Below are 16,197 nucleotides of genomic sequence, written 5' to 3'. Positions count from 1 at the left end.
ATTGCAGTTCGTCTACTGTACTGTATTGCATTGTATTTTAACCAGAAACGGCGGAGAGGCTCCGTTCCCGCCGCAGCCGCAGTGGTTCAGGACCCCACGACGACTACCGCAGTCCACTTCACCCCTCCGCTGCCCCATACCGAATCACTCTTTCAGGGTTACTGTGCGGTTCGGCCCCCGGTGAATCCCCCCTCGCCCCTTCCCCCCACCCCTCCCCCAGCGCCCAGGTAACGTCTTACACCAGACGAGTGTAACCCCTATGTTTGCGTGGTAGAGTAATATGATGGTGTACGCGTACATGGAGAACTTGTTGGCGCAGCAATCACCGACATGGACAATTCGTCTGTACTATCAACTCCTAAAATGTTGACCATTTCTCGTGAACACCCTGTATTCGACATGAAGGTTGGGGTCCATCACGTGTGACAATCACAAGGGGAGATCGATGTATCCCTTCGCATCCGCTTCTGCCATCAATGGACGAGTAACGGAGACCCAGGAACATCCTGCGTCATACCGCACCACTGGTCGAAGCCTAGTGACTCCCGCTAACACCACAATACAAACGGCTGCTTTTTGAGTGGTGACACGGTTGGGAAGCATTTAGTGCTGATGAACGGCGTTGCGCTGCCTTCAGCAATGAGTCGCGGTTCTGCACTAACATGAGTGACCGTCGTCTCGAATATGACGGCGACCTGAGCAGAGGTTCCATTCTTCCAATATTTTGGAGAGACGCAGTAGTCTTATTCTCAAATAGTTGTGTCACTTTTCAATAGGACAATGCTTGTCCAAACACGGCACGTGTCTCTATGAACATTCTGTGGGATATTCAAGTACTTTTGTGGCCAACGATTTCCACAGATCAGTCCTTGACAGAGCATGTGTGGGACAAGCTCGAACATCAATGCCATCCCACATCCAATATGCGGGATATCAACGGCCAGTTAAAACAGTTACGGGCCAGTTTGTCGCAGGACAGAGTACATTGGTTTTATGACACTCTTGTCAACCGAATCTCCAATGGCCTTGCTGTAGCGGTAACACCAGTTCCCATCAGATCATGGAAGTTAAGCGCTGTCGGGCTTGGATGGTACTTGGATGGGTCACCCTCTTGGTCTGCCGAGTGCTGTTGGCAACTGGGGTGCACTCAGTCCTTGTGAGATCAATTGAGGAGCTACTTGACTGAGAAGCAGCAGCACCGGTCACGAAAACTGACATCGATTGGGAGAGCGGTGTGCTCACCACACGACAATCCTCGTCCGCATCCTGTGACGCCTACATGCTGAGGATGACACGGCGGCCTCTCGGTAACGTTGGGTCTTCAAAGCCTGTTCGTACAGTAGTAAGGGGTTCATTAGGTGTTCATTACTATTCGCTAGCGCTCTTGAGCAAGTGTAATTTCGATGGATTGCTCACTCGCTGTCTGCAATATGGAATACCTATGCTGCAGTAGAATTCCAGGTCAGAGCAGAGTTAGTAGTAAGTCAGGTTTAGTAGCTCGCAGACAGCAGTCGTGTTTTGTAGCTCGCACAGAGCAGTTGAGTTATGGGGTTCGGACAGGGCAGTCCAGCGGTTGACTTGTGTTGGGCCGGTCGTGCAGAACGATGGCAGTGCCTAAGCGATGTACACTCCTGGAAATGGAAAAAAGAACACATTGACACCGGTGTGTCAGACCCACCATACTTGCTCCGGCCACTGCGAGAGGGCTGTACAAGCAATGATCACACGCACGGCACAGCGGACACACCAGGAACCGCGGTGTTGGCCGTCGAATGGCGCTAGCTGCGCAGCATTTGTGCACCGCCGCCGTCAGTGTTAGCCAGTTTGCCGTGGCATACGGAGCTCCATCGCAGTCTTTAACACTGGTAGCATGCCGCGACAGCGTCGACGTGAACCGTATGTGCAGTTGACGGACTTTGAGCGAGGGTGTATAGTGGGCATGCGGGAGGCCGGGTGGACGTACCGCCGAATTGCTCAACACGTGGGGCGTGAGGTCTCCACAGTACATCGATGTTGTCGCCAGTGGTCGGCGGAAGGTGCACGTGCCCGTCGACCTGGGACCGGACCGCAGCGACGCACGGATGCACACTAAGACCTTAGGATCCTACACAGTGCCGTAGGGGACCGCACCGCCACTTCCCAGCAAATTAGGGACACTGTGGCTCCTGGGGTATCGGCGAGGACCATTCGCAACCGTCTCCATGAAGCTGGGCTACGGTCCCGCACACCTTTAGGCCGTCTTCCGCTCACGCCCCAACATCGTGCAGCCCGCCTCCAGTGGTGTCGCGACAGGCGTGAATGGAGGGACGAATGGAGACGTGTCGTCTTCAGCGATGAGAGTCGCTTCTGCCTTGGTGCCAATGATGGTCGTATGCGTGTTTGGCGCCGTGCAGGTGAGCGCCACAATCAGGACTGCATACGACCGAGGCACACAGGGCCAACACCCGGCATCATGGTGTGGGGAGCGATCTCCTACACTGGCCGTACACCTCTGGTGATCGTCGAGGGGACACTGAATAGTGCACGGTACATCCAAACCGTCATCGAACCCATCGTTCTACCATTCCTAGACCGGCAAGGGAACTTGCTGTTCCAACAGGACAATGCACGTCCGCATGTATCCCGTGCCACCCAACGTGCTCTAGAAGGTGTAAGTCAACTACCCTGGCCAGCAAGATCTCCGGATCTGTCCCCCATTGACAAGCATGTTTGGGACTGGATGAAGCGTCGTCTCACGCGGTCTGCACGTCCAGCACGAACGCTGGTCCAACTGAGGCGCCAGGTGGAAATGGCATGGCAAGCCGTTCCACAGGACTACATCCAGCATCTCTACGATCGTCTCCATGGGAGAATAGCAGCCTGCATTGCTGCGAAAGGTGGATATACACTGTACTAGTGCCGACATTGTGCATGCTCTGTTGCCTGTGTCTATGTGCCTGTGGTTCTGTCAGTGTGATCATGTGATGTATCTGACCCCAGGAATGTGTCAATAAAGTTTCCCCTTCCTGGGACAATGAATTCACGGTGTTCTTATTTCAATTTCCAGGAGTGTAGTATAGGGTAATTTAAAACTGATTGTTATTTGTTGTTGCGCGCATATGTTAACTGCCATAACTGATTTAAACTCAGTTGTAATGTTAAAGTCCCATATAATTCCTTGCAGAAAGGTTTCAATAATAACTTTTGTTCTGAAGAAAAACTTTTTCATTGTTCCTTTTCTTTTCTCAACCGAATAAATCCATGCAACGTCAAACTCGCAAATTGGCTCATACTGATAAGTTTCATACTAATTTGACTCGACTTTGAGATCACTAAAATAACGTCACATACTTCCTGAACGCTTGAAGTTTTATTTAGTTTCCTCTTCCCTGACTGAGTGCTTTATTCTTTTTAGACAGGCAGTCCACGTACAGTTCGCACAGGGACAGACCTGTACACAAAGTGAAATGAACTGATCGTACAGCTTTATTGGCTGGGATTTGAGGTTGTATAGCAGTCTGGTACAGGCTTTCCTCAGACGAAACACTTTGAGAATCCTGGTATTCTGATGAAACACCGTGTACATTTTGAAGTCCAATAAAATTTTATTGAAAATGAAAGCAACTTGTTTTTTTCAGTGATTATTTCAGTTTTAAATCATAACTAATAACTTGGAAATCATAAAAATATTAAAAGAAATTAGAGTCGTCGAAGTATGGAAAAAACCATCTGTTTTCCTCGGAGAACATATTCGCTTCTCGTACAACACCAGTGTTTCGCGGAACACAGTTTGGAAAACCCTGCCATAGGGGTTTCCTCTTGACCACGATTTGGCCCCGGCGGTTAGTACACGTTTAAGTTGAAATTCAGCTTTAGAAAAAACTGAATCACATGGTGATCGGATCATTTAAGTCAAGATCCTGTTCGTTGAGACACATTATGCCTCACTGTCATTCCGTATTGTGGAGGCTGGAGCGTGCACCGACCTTAGTGCAGGTTATACTGAACGAATATTCTGATACGGTCACCTTTTGGCACAACAAATGATGAACTTACGGCTCATCTAATACCATTGATACGTCGGGAGTTATTTAGTTTTAACTGTCGTGGTGACTGTCGTCCTACTTATCAGAGTATAGTTTTAGTCCCATGGGACGAAGTATCTTTGGCAGATGCCCACAACATCCGTCACTACACCATTCCATTCCCTCATATACACAGATAGTTTTTCAAAATCAACCTCTCACTTTTAACCACTATTGTAGCCTGACATCAGTAATTTTCTTGTCACTCATGCAGTGGTAGTGTCTCTCCTGTAATTCACAAATCCCAGAGACCTTTAACCTTTTATAATTTTGTCAGAGAATTTGGTCAATTATAGACTCCTTAGAACCTTGCTCCGTTCATGTGACGCCACATCCTAGACTGTAATTTCCGTCGTTCGGTTGTGAATTTATCAATACTGAACATTAGCCTGAAATGTCCCCTGTCCTGTATGGTGTTTCCTGCAAAGTTAAGTTTCTCAAATACCTTCTTCTCTCTTCCAGCCATCCCATTGTGTTTTTCAATTTTGAAATTAAAATGTTCTTTGTTAGCGTATTGTCATTTGCGACTTTCATGTTTCTGTGTTCCTGTATAAATCTTCGTTTCTCCTCTACATACAATTGACAGATTGTATTTTCCAGAGTATTTTCCACACTTTCTTTTCCTGTTCTTCTTGTTCACCACTTTTATTCAGTGTTAGACATTCAGATCCTTACAATACTACCGGTTTAATTGCTTTTGGTGAGTTTTTTATTTTTACCCAGAACGATACTGATCTTTTATTATACCGGTTTTGGGTGAGTTTGTTTGCTAGTTCAGTTTTCTGTGATCTCGGTTTACTCGTGGTGTTATGTAATCCGTTTAATCGTATTCGTTCTCCCTGATACTCAAAACTATCTACCTTTTTAATGCTTCCGTGTTTTGTTTATAAATATTAGTTTTGTTTTGTTTATGTAAAATGTATTCCGTTTCCTCATACGAAATTCGTATCCGGTTATAGCCCGGTTTCTGTGAACCGTTTTTATGATGTTTGCATCTGTTTTGTCCATAGGAATTACTACAATCTCGTTAGCAAGAGCGAGACATTTCACTTCAAATCTATCTTTTCCTTCACCTACATGGGCACCTTAGAAGTTTTTCTCCTGCAGTTCTTTATCCGACTCTATCATGAGCTTGTCTAAGACCAAACTGAAGACGATCGATGACAGCTCATTGACTTGCCAAACTCCTCTGTTAATTCTAAACCTTCAGCAAGTTCTCCTAGGAATGGAACTTTCGAAGTTGTTTCTGTGTCTGTTCGAATGGTGTTCTTGCCGATACCTGCTTCTTCCAAGCCGCGCGGAGTGACCGCGCGGTTTGAGGCGTCATTCACGGACTGCGCGGCCCCTCCCGCCGGAGGATCGACTCCTCCTTCGGGCATGGGTATGGGTGTTGTCCTTAGCATAGGTTCGTTTAAGTTAGTTTAAGTAGTGTGTAAGTCTAGGGATCGATGACCTAAGCCGTTTGGTCCCTTAGGAATTCAGACACATTTGAACATTTGCTTTCAGAAATACTGAATGTCTGTCTGCAGAATAGTAGGTGTCCTTTAAATCAATCACTGTAAGGAGTGAGTGGGGCTTCCTCATTGTTCTGATCTTGAGGATTGTTTTAAAGTTAAAAATTTCCTCTAAGGGAGATTTTCTTTTTTTGAACACTGCTTGGTATTTGCCAGTTTTGTGTTCTGCATGGTCTGCTATCTTATTCAGTAGAGCTTTGAATATAATTTTGTAGGTGACCGAAAGTAGACATATGTCATGTGTCTGTCCTCTCTCTTCATAAGTGGTGCATGGATTATGGCTTCTTCCCAATCGTCCGGAAATCTTGGTGTCTCCTAGTATTCTTTAATAACCTCATAAATGGTTGCAGTTAACCACTTCCCTCCACGTTTCGATATGACACAGACCTCAATCTCATTATACAAAACTACCCATTTTACCTAACTAAAACACTAAAATATCTTCAAATACTAACTAAAAATTAATATATTATTTCCACTTTCCAGCGTTCGAAAAGAAAGCCCACAATAAAAATTAAGGACCAGCGGATCATGGGTCGAAATCCCACGATCATAGTCTGTACATACAAGACCCTCAATCGTCCAATCCTCATCTACGTGATTGCAGCATGGACTTCCACTATTCCCAAGTTTATGGACTTCCACTATTCCCAAGATTCACTGCACACTCCAGGTCCTCAAACGACATCCACACCATCTGGCAGTTCACGACTGGCAGCCTTTTCCCACGCGTTTCATGTTACCTCAGTCATCTCAACATACATAAAACACCTCCGCCAGTAACGACTTTACAGTCAATCTGAGTCCCTATACCTTTTGCGATCTCTAGTCCTCGAGAACGCTGAAATGATACCGCATTTCTATCAACATGTCCTTGCTTTCCCTCATTTCCAAGCACTCCGCATGATTTCAACACCCTCCCCTACCCCATACCCCCAGACCACTGTATCATCTCCGAGATCTGCCACTAGTGTCACCCGTAAGCGACCGACCGTTCTCCTCCTAGAGAACAAACAGGCAGGAAGACGGTTCAAATCCCTGTCCGACCAGTCACAGGTTTTCCATGGTTTCTCCAAATCTTTCCAGGCAATTGCCGGGATGGTTTCTTTGAAAAGAGAACGGCCGATTTACTTCCCCATCCTTCCATAATCCGAGTTTGTGCTCCGTCTCTAATGACCTCGTTGTCGACGAGACTATAAATACGGATTTTTCTTCCTTTTTTTAACTCCTTCTAGTCAAGCGTACTTTTCAAGCCTTTCTTTCTTTCGCTGGCTGCAATCCTGCTCACCTCACAGTATCTACATCCCACCCATTAGCTTTTCTTTCATACACGCTTCAATACTTCTTCAGTAATAATCTCACCAATTCCACAAACTGTCCCAAATCTCATGCCCTGTATTACCAGAATCCTAGATAATCATCATATTCATAGAACAGAACTAACTCACGCAATCAGCCTCATGTCGTTATTGCATCATTTTTTCCGTCAGTGAAATATTATGTTCACGTTACTTTTAAATTTGTCACTTATAAACTGATGAGTGCCATCGTGACCGTTAACAACAGCAATGGTGTGCAAAACTTAAGGGCGAATGTAGCTTTTGCGTGATGTGTCACGGCCAAATAAAATAGCTCGATAAATCTTGACCACTTATAGAAAGAACTGTCGCAGTATAGATACAGGATGACAAGTATTAAACCATAAGAAATAAAATTAACATAACTTATGAACGGTTTGCGTTATGTCGTTCACACTGCTTGATTTGTGGCGGGCATATTGCGAATTGGTATGCGCATTCACACACGCCTTGTTATTTAGCGACGAAACCCACTTTAATTTAGACAGCATAATTGGCGTATTTTTGGGAGTGAGAATCCGCATTTCGCGATCGAGAAGCCCCTTCATCATCAAAATGTCCAGTCACGGAGTAATCGGCCCGACATTCCTTGATTGCACAGTGACTAACAAACGGTATGTGAAGGTTTAGGTAGATGATTTCTTCCCCATTATCCGAGGTGACCCTGATTTCATTCAAGATAGAACTCGACCGCATCGAAGCAGGACAGTGTTTGATGTCCTGGAGGAGCACTTTGGGGACCGCATTTTGGCTGCGGGGTAACCAGAGACCATTGGTATGGGCCTAGGTTGGCCGCCATGTTCTCCGGATCTAAACACAAGCGACTCCTTTTTGCGGCACTACGTTAAAAACAAGCTATACAGCAATAAGCACAAAAACCATTGCTGAGCTGTAAACAGCCATTCAGAAGGTCATCAACGGAATCGATGTTACGACATTACGCCACATCATCGCCAATGACTGCAGGCATATCGTACAGGTCATAACCTAAATTCGAATATCTTTAGTGACGTTAATATGTTGAATAGAGTGTGTGGGGCGCTCAACTGCACAGTTTTTAACCCCCCCCCCCCCCTTACAAACTTCCAACCTTTTGCTCAGTCGAATCTCGTCACTTTTATGAATGATGATGAAATGATGAGGACATCACAAACACCCTGTCATCTCGAGGCAGATGAAAATGGTTCAAAATGGTTCAAATGGCTCTGAGCACTATGTGACTTAACATATGTGGTCATCACTCCCCTAGAATTTAGACCTACTTAAGCCTAACTAAACTAAGGACATCACACACGTCCATGCCCTAGGCAGGATTCGAACCTGCGACCGTAGCGGTCACGCGGTTCCAGACTGAAGCGCCTAGAACCGCACGGCCACACCGGCCGGCTCAGATGAAAATCCCTGACCTTATAAATGAAAATAATATGTAATGATACATAGAGAAGTGACACTTTTATTGGAAATCAAGAACTACTCCGAAGTCACCGAGATTTGTGATGGCCTCCTCGACATTACAAAAGGCTTGACTAGGGTGTGTGATCACAGCGGATAGCCATTCGCGGTCTAGCGTGCTGTCATGCTGGCCGCAAGGTTGGTTACAAGGTCTCGCAGTACGATGTTCTATTCCTGCACAAGTGCCTTTGACAACTGCTGGACGCTAGTTGGTTGTTGTGGATGTGCTGCAGGCCGCTTCCCCAACGTATCGCGCACGTGTTCGATGGGTTTTATGTCCGAAGAATGGACAGGCCATTCCATTGCCAAATATATTTCCGAGACCTTCTCCATTTGCGCCATACGAAGCGGTCGCACGTTGTCACCCAGTCAGCGCTGAATGCATTCCTGAGAAGACGCGCGTGAGGAAGATGTACAGTGTCGCAAGTCGGTTTTCGCAGACCAGGGCAGCAGTCAGCAGGAGACGTGCAAGACTTCTTCGTTACACTAGTAACCCATAGATATGAGTCTAGTGGTGTACGAAATTCGTGAGATGGTGTTCGTCAGTTAACTTGCTCCATTAGCGTTGGGCTTCCCTATCCAGGAACAATTGAAGACAAGCGCGGGAAACCGAGATAACCCTCAGCGTCTAGAAATAGAAAAAATGGGGTTTTGTAAATGACGCTGAAAAATGTGTATCATATTATTTTATTCTTATTTTTTTTGACATACGGTATAGTCCATTTAATCTCTCTGATGTACCATATCCTTTATATTGGCATGTAGCACGGAAAATAATAATTATAGAGAAGAACAGTGATATGTGATGGTCCGTTGCACATTATTAAACATACGCAACCACAAATTACCATTAAATGGAGTTAAAAGCACTTTAAAAGGGAAAATTGGTGGTAAAATATCACATATGGCTCAACCAGATTCAGACAATGGCGACTATCGTAGTCTGATGTCGCAAAAAAATTGCATCCATTGATTAAAGCAATGACCACAACATAGGTATTAGTTTCTGAATATTCTGAGTCCTTTTTCAGATTTTCATAGGCGGTAGTAGTCTATTTATCAATGAAGCTCACTTTGCTTCTAGTTCTTTCTTTTTCTGCCTGTTTTTTTAGATGAAATTTGAATTTGCGTCTTAAGGTGATGAAAAACTTGACTAGTGTCACCACGTAATTTTTTAAAGCCAGTTTTGAAAAGCTGTCTTTGAGCCGGCCGTTGCGGCAGAGCAGTTCTAGGCGCTTCATTCTGGAACCGCGCTGCTGCTACGGTCGCAGGTTCGAATCCTGCCTCGGACATGGACATGTGTGATGACCTTAGGTTAGTTAGGGTTAAGTAGTTCTAAGTCTAGGGGACTGATGACCTCAGATGTTAAGTCCCATAGTGCTCAGAGCCATTTGAGCCATTTGTCAATTCTGTGGACTAAGCTACTTCTTTCAATAACTTCCACTGATTTTCACACTTTAGTCAACGTTCCCCATTTCTACATCCGCTATCTTTCCTATTTTTATTCCATATTGAATGTGCCAACTGAACACTTCCGTCACGCTAAACTTGGCTCATAAAGTGAGTAATTTTACATATTACACAAGAATTATATTTCTTGTTTGTAGTTTCATCAATTCCAATATAATCTACCTCTGACCTTCAAAACTTTTCAAATTACAGATAATTTTCTGTTGTTTGTTTATCATTTGGCACAGTGTTGCCTATCCTGCTACTGAAATAATCAGCTTCTTTTCGTCAGAGGGAAACTGGACTGTAGTGGAAGGTTAGCCGGTTTTTGACATTACAGGAATCATATCTAGCTAAACACTAGGAGGTCTCTCCGTTGTATTACATCCTCATGTGATATTTAGGGATGACACCAATGTTCCCGTACCCATCTTATCTCTATGTTTTTACATTTGAGAATTAGCCCGCTTTTCCGCGCAAGTTGAAAGTTACCCTGGCATGGCGGCATGGGACGCCACAATGAAAGTTAACCCGTGGGGTGACTATATAAAAGTTTACTGACAACATTTATTTTCCCAAAACAAAAACAGACATAAATTATGCTAAACAAGTAATGATTGAATATCGTAATGAACTGACAGGTGGTTTAAGACCACAATGGACTATGATCATGGGTGGCTGAAGTGAGTCAAGTACTCCAACCTTAAAAATGTGGATAACGCAATCTGAATTGACCTCACGCTGATCTTACTTTCATTGTTCTAATACACAGAGGTTTAAATAAGTGCAGCTGAGAGCAAGTGGCGACTGTGATCTCTACGCCCTGAAAAGGCCGAAGCAGCAGTATGTTACCATGTTTGCTTCGCTCAGCGATGTAACTTATAGCTGGCGAGATGTGTGCGGCGGAGGCGAGACGTAAGGTGACATCTGTGAATCGATCGCGGCCACGAAAGAAATGCAAATTCTGACGGTCTAGTGATCAGGCAGACGGATCGCACTTACTCTCTACCAGAGCCCTTAAATCACGGTAGACTTCAGTGTGTGACACACCCGTTCGCTGGTCGTACCAAGGACCAATTTGGCTCACTTATACGTCAGATCACACAAGGACACCAAACGTCAAGACTGGTAAACCAAAAACGAGTAAGTTTGTCCTCAGCAAACGAGTAGTCCGAGACGTTAGAACTCACATTGTCGGTTCAGTAAGAACTTCACCACAGGCTGTCGAGTGTAAACTACTTGCAAGTGGAGTCAGTCTCAGGGCAGGTCCCAAACACCAGCCACACAAGCCAGAGCTTCGACCAGAAGATGCTGACCTACCGAAGTTCAGAACCCGAGTGTCTCACAATCTCGCACCTCCTCAGACAGAAAATTCCGTTTTCGCGCAAAGTGCACAAACAACGCCGCTTTCAACCCACCTTGAGCCACTCACAGGACTTTAGACACGCTAAACCTCTCCTCCTACACGAGAGCACAGACTCATGTCAAACCAGCGCAAGAGGTAAGAAACCTGTGTCTCTGAAAAAAAAAAAAAAGAAACCGCCAATTACTGGCTTTTTAAAGATTTCAAGAAGGGAGACGATTTTTTCCTCCGAAGTTGCGTCGCTTCCCATGGCAACAAGTGGAGAGATACAGTCTTAAAGATCTTTATCTAAATTGCCTCTGCCTTGGAGCATGTAATCCTACCTATGTGATGTAATAAAGATTATATCTCTAAACGTTTCTCAGACGCTGAAGTTTCTCATACCACCGAGGCGGGAAGTGAGTAAAAGGCCTATTTGCTGTACTGGAGGAGGTAACCATCCGACCGCCGTGTCATCCTCAATTGAGGATGCGGATACGAGGGGCGTTTGGTCAGCACACTACTCTCCCAGTCGTTACGATGGTTTTTTTGACCGGAGCCGCTACTACTCGGTCGAGTAGCTCCTCAGTTTGCATCACAAGGCTGAGTGAATCCCGAAAAATGGCAGCAGCAGATGGCAGCCCGGATGGTCACCCATCCAAGTGCCGGCCATGCCCGTCAGCGGGATCTGACGGGAACCGGTGTATCCACTTCGGCAATGCAGTTATCATTTGCTGTATTGGCATACACGAAAATGTGAATTTTTATTACGCGTGGCTCTGCACCCAATGCCTGGATTACGATTCCACTGTGTAGACGCATCCCTTTAGTTAGTCGGCCATAGCCCAACCTTTGGCTGGCGCCAATGAAGGTATAGCGGCATTGTCCAGCTGGAGACCTGTCTCAATAAGGGGCTGCTCTGTCGGCCCTGTGTGGCTGTGGTCCTGTCCATTAAGGTTTACTGAGGGATGGACTCACTGCCAATTGCTTTCAGCTTCCAACATGCCGTTCCTACGAACTAAGAACCATAAAAATACCTCACGCTTTTAGCCCCCTAAGAGTCTTCATCAACGTCTGCTGAGGCCGTTAACTTTCTAGAATCTCGCTAAAGGTGTCTAAGGTTGTAACAAACTCTTTAATAATTATCCGTATACGAAAAGTAGGTTAGAGAGTAACATTGTCCTCTCTCAATGCTCTCTACCTGCTGTTGATTTCTGCATGGGTAGTGTCTCACTTCAATATCGGTTAGCATGACACAAACCAAAGGAAATCATTGAAAATAATAGTAGAATCTCATCCTTATAACCGATATACCTGTGTGAAATAAGGTAACTTTGCCAATCAGGTTTGACCATGGCTAAAACACATCCTAGCTTGACCTCATTCATTCCAGGGGTCATTCACTCACATGAAGCTGCAAGGCATTAAGAGTACATGAAAAGTTTCCTGTGAGTAGTATGAATTATGTTGGATGCAGGGGTCTTCGCCACATCACAGACTTCTGATAAACATTTGACAGGCAGTTAAAAGTCCTTTCAGCAAAGAAATATACCCATTCACACCACATTCTGAGGTCAGAGATGTCTAATGTCGCTAATCATTTGCAGTGTCCTGGAGTATGAACTGTTCTCTGCTCATTGATTTAGCCCTGCTCTATCACTCATTTGGTCACATTTATCAAACTCATACATTTTCAAATTCTCAGTGAACAAGGAAATCACATGTGGAATCTGCTTGTCTTATTACTTAAGTTGTGCTATTAGTGTATTATTTTGTACACCATGAAAACAAATACAGGCACATAATCAGAGCATTAATAATTGTGCAGAACAACATATACATCACAATCAAGACAGTTCAATGGATACATTGAACACAAAGAGATATTACATAATCATATGGCAGAAAAATATCCGCTATCCTATCACTCTCCCCACGAGGGTTCCCGTGGAGACAAAACTTACAATTGAAAAAGTCACACGAATTGAAAACATAGCACTTATACACTCACACAAACTGAAGAATAGCAGGGAATGGTCTCTCACTCAGTGCATGACATGGCAGAAGCGGCGGCAGCGTCTCTGGAGTTTCCTCTAGTCTTGAGGCAGCATTTGGCGACTGGGCAGCAACCACCATCTTAGGGCAACTTACAGATCACAGCTAGACCTTTGGCGTCATCCTGGTCAGGCAGCAGTTAGCCATCAGCGACTGGCGTGACAGCGTTGCATTGGAAGTGCAACCCATCCCCTGTCATAGAAATCCACTGGGATGTGGGACAGCCCTGCTCTTCCCGTTCAGGTCTGCATCGGAATGCACCTGCTGGTGTCGGACATCGCATTAGCTTGCCTTTTGTTGATGGGACACGTCCCTCTCGACACCCCGCTGAGTCGGTTAGGACATGTGTGTGTGCATGAACTGTGGTGCCACGTGGCGTGCGGACATTTGCCACGATTTTACCTGCTTCGAAGGGTTGGGTCTCCCTCTCCTCCTCCTCCGCGTCACCCACCGCCTGCCAGCAGTAGAGGTACTTGCTGAGCCTTTCCGCTGGTTTACTTAACATAGGACCAGAATCTCTATGGATTTTCCGCGACATTTATAGAGAGAGTTTCCTTGTGGAAAATGCCTCTCGCATTGAAATCCGCACATTGAAATTCCTCAGTAAAACATCGCCAATCTTGGAGATTTTGCCCTCATCTAAATAGCACGTGCCTTTTTCGGTGCTCCTGCAGCAGCTTTCTGTAGTGTTTTGTGCACCATGGGGAATCAGTTCCGTCTGTTATTAATTTATTTGGTATCAATCTCTCGAGTGCTGTTGATACTATTTCTGTCAACTTAAGCCACATATGGTCTTCACTTACATAGTTTGTAAAGATTGGAGACTGTCTCTTAGAAAGATGTCAACCAAATTTTTTGTTGCTTTTATAGATAGATATATTTCACGTTTAGTTTTCGTGAATTGCTTTGTTACGAAATGGAGCTTCGCTACGACTGTGTATTCACTAATCCCTATATCCGTCATAATGCTCAGGATTATTTGTGACTAAGAAGTCAAGTGTGTTTTCGTAACCATTTACAGTTTGAGTGGCCTCGTGCACTAATTCTTCAAAGTAATTAAAAAAAACATTTAGGACAATTACAGAAGTTATTTTCTATCTACAATAAGGTCTGAAAATATATTTTTGTCAACATACGAAAAGTAGATTGAAGTCGCTGCCAACTATAATTGCATGAGTAGGGTAACTTTTTGTGATGTGATTCCAGTTTTCTAAGAAATGTCCAGCAACTGTTTCATCTGCAGTCGGGGGTCGGTAAAGGAGCCAGTTATTAACTTATTCCCGTTGTCGAATATAACCTCTGCCTTACCAAGTCACAGGAACTATCTGCTTCAATGTCGCTTGTGAGCTGGAACACACATTACATTATTTTTCCTTAAGTTGTGCTTTGTGTTTCTGATGTAGTGCAGATCATTACAATTACGGCATTTCCGTCCAAAACCTAGGATGCTTTCTCTGTGACCCTATAAATACCAGAGCTAAACAATGTAGAACAACAACATACGTTACATGCATAGCATTCCGTATTACTTCATTTCCTTATTTCTAACATTTTAAAATTTTACGTCGGCTTTAGATGACATGTCAATCATAGACATTCTTATCTCTGTTTATGAACGTACTTTCAGTCATGCTTTGAACATTGTCCCGCTACACTTTATTAACTAATGTCTCGCCGCAAGGGATATCGGATTTTAGAGAGTAAATTATGTTTTCAAACATTCACATACCCATTTATTAATTCCTTATTATCTTTCCGGCATGCAGTTGTGGTAATTAAAGTAGGCACAAATGCAGTGATCAAACAGAAACGATTAGAGTACATTAGTATTCTTTTTATATCGTTCCTTTCTTCTTGTCCCATGGCGATGGACTGCTTCTGTCGCAATCAGTAAGCGTGAAAGGAGGCTACCGTACAGACAGAGGGATCTATATTTATACTTGGCGGAATTAATTACATACTGACATAATCGTCGGAATTGCTTCCGTTTCCCAAGAGTTATAAATATTTAGATTTCGGAAAAGAAGCTCTATATTTGGCCAAGATCTCGAAGAAGAAGGTCCCTTACGTACTGATTGTATCGAGTAAGATGTGGAGACGGCGGTTTGAAAGCGGACAGAGGTTGAACGAGGAAGGGCGTCCCGTAGCTGAGGGATCGCTACTCAAGCTACCTGCCGAAAGGGCAAGTGGGGCAAATGTCCGGCATTCGTGCCACGTGACTCGCTTGTCCCTCAAATAGCGGCCTGGAGGGTCGTTAGGCACTAGGGGGTGGCTGCTGCCACGTGGTGGCGTCCCACTGTCCGCGCTGGCTTGAAATGTACCGCCCCCACTGGCAGACGGCAGGGCTGCATGACGCAGACGCGTCAGGGAGCTGCGACCCAGTTCTGTCACAGTGGAGGGTCTCCCACACCTGCGGTGCCACAGCTGAGAGTCATTACTGCTGCCCACTCCCTTCGCCCTCGCTTGCTGGCTTGGGCCATGACGTCCAGTCTGCCATGTTGGTGGTTTCAGAGTCTTCACAGCCCTCAAGTGTCGTCAAGCGCCATATTCACTCACAACATGTTGATGAATACAAAATACAGGGAGCGAAAGGCTATTTACAATTTGTACAGAAAAACCAAATGGCAATTATAAGAATCGAGGGGCACGAAAGGGAAGCAGTGGTTGGGAAGGGACTGAGACAGGGTTGTAGCCTCTCCCAGATGTTATTCAATCTGTATATTGAGCAGGCAGTAAATGAAACAAAAGGATAATTTGTAGTAGGTATTAAAATCCGTGGAGAAGAAGTAAAAACTTTGAGGTTTGTCGATGATATTGTAATTCTGTCAGAGACAGCAAAGGACCTGGAAGAGCAGTTGAATGGAATGGATAGTGTCTTGAAAGGAGGCTATAAGATGAACATCAACAAAAGCAAAACGATGATGTTGGAATGAAGTCGGGTGATGCTAAGGGAAATAGTTGAA

General features: G+C 44.9%; 1 pseudogene; it reads left to right on the top strand.

The window, feature by feature from the left end:
- Positions 1–1,016: 1,016 nt before the first annotated feature.
- LOC126285576 (5S ribosomal RNA) lies at positions 1,017–1,135 on the top strand (annotated as a pseudogene).
- The last annotated feature ends 15,062 nt before the right edge of the window (positions 1,136–16,197 follow it).

The sequence above is a fragment of the Schistocerca gregaria genome, chromosome 8 (assembly GCF_023897955.1).
Source record: "Schistocerca gregaria isolate iqSchGreg1 chromosome 8, iqSchGreg1.2, whole genome shotgun sequence".
NCBI lineage: Eukaryota > Metazoa > Arthropoda > Insecta > Orthoptera > Acrididae > Schistocerca > Schistocerca gregaria.
The sequence above is the reverse complement of the archived record's forward strand: the minus strand, read 5'-3'. Positions and strand labels throughout refer to the sequence as shown.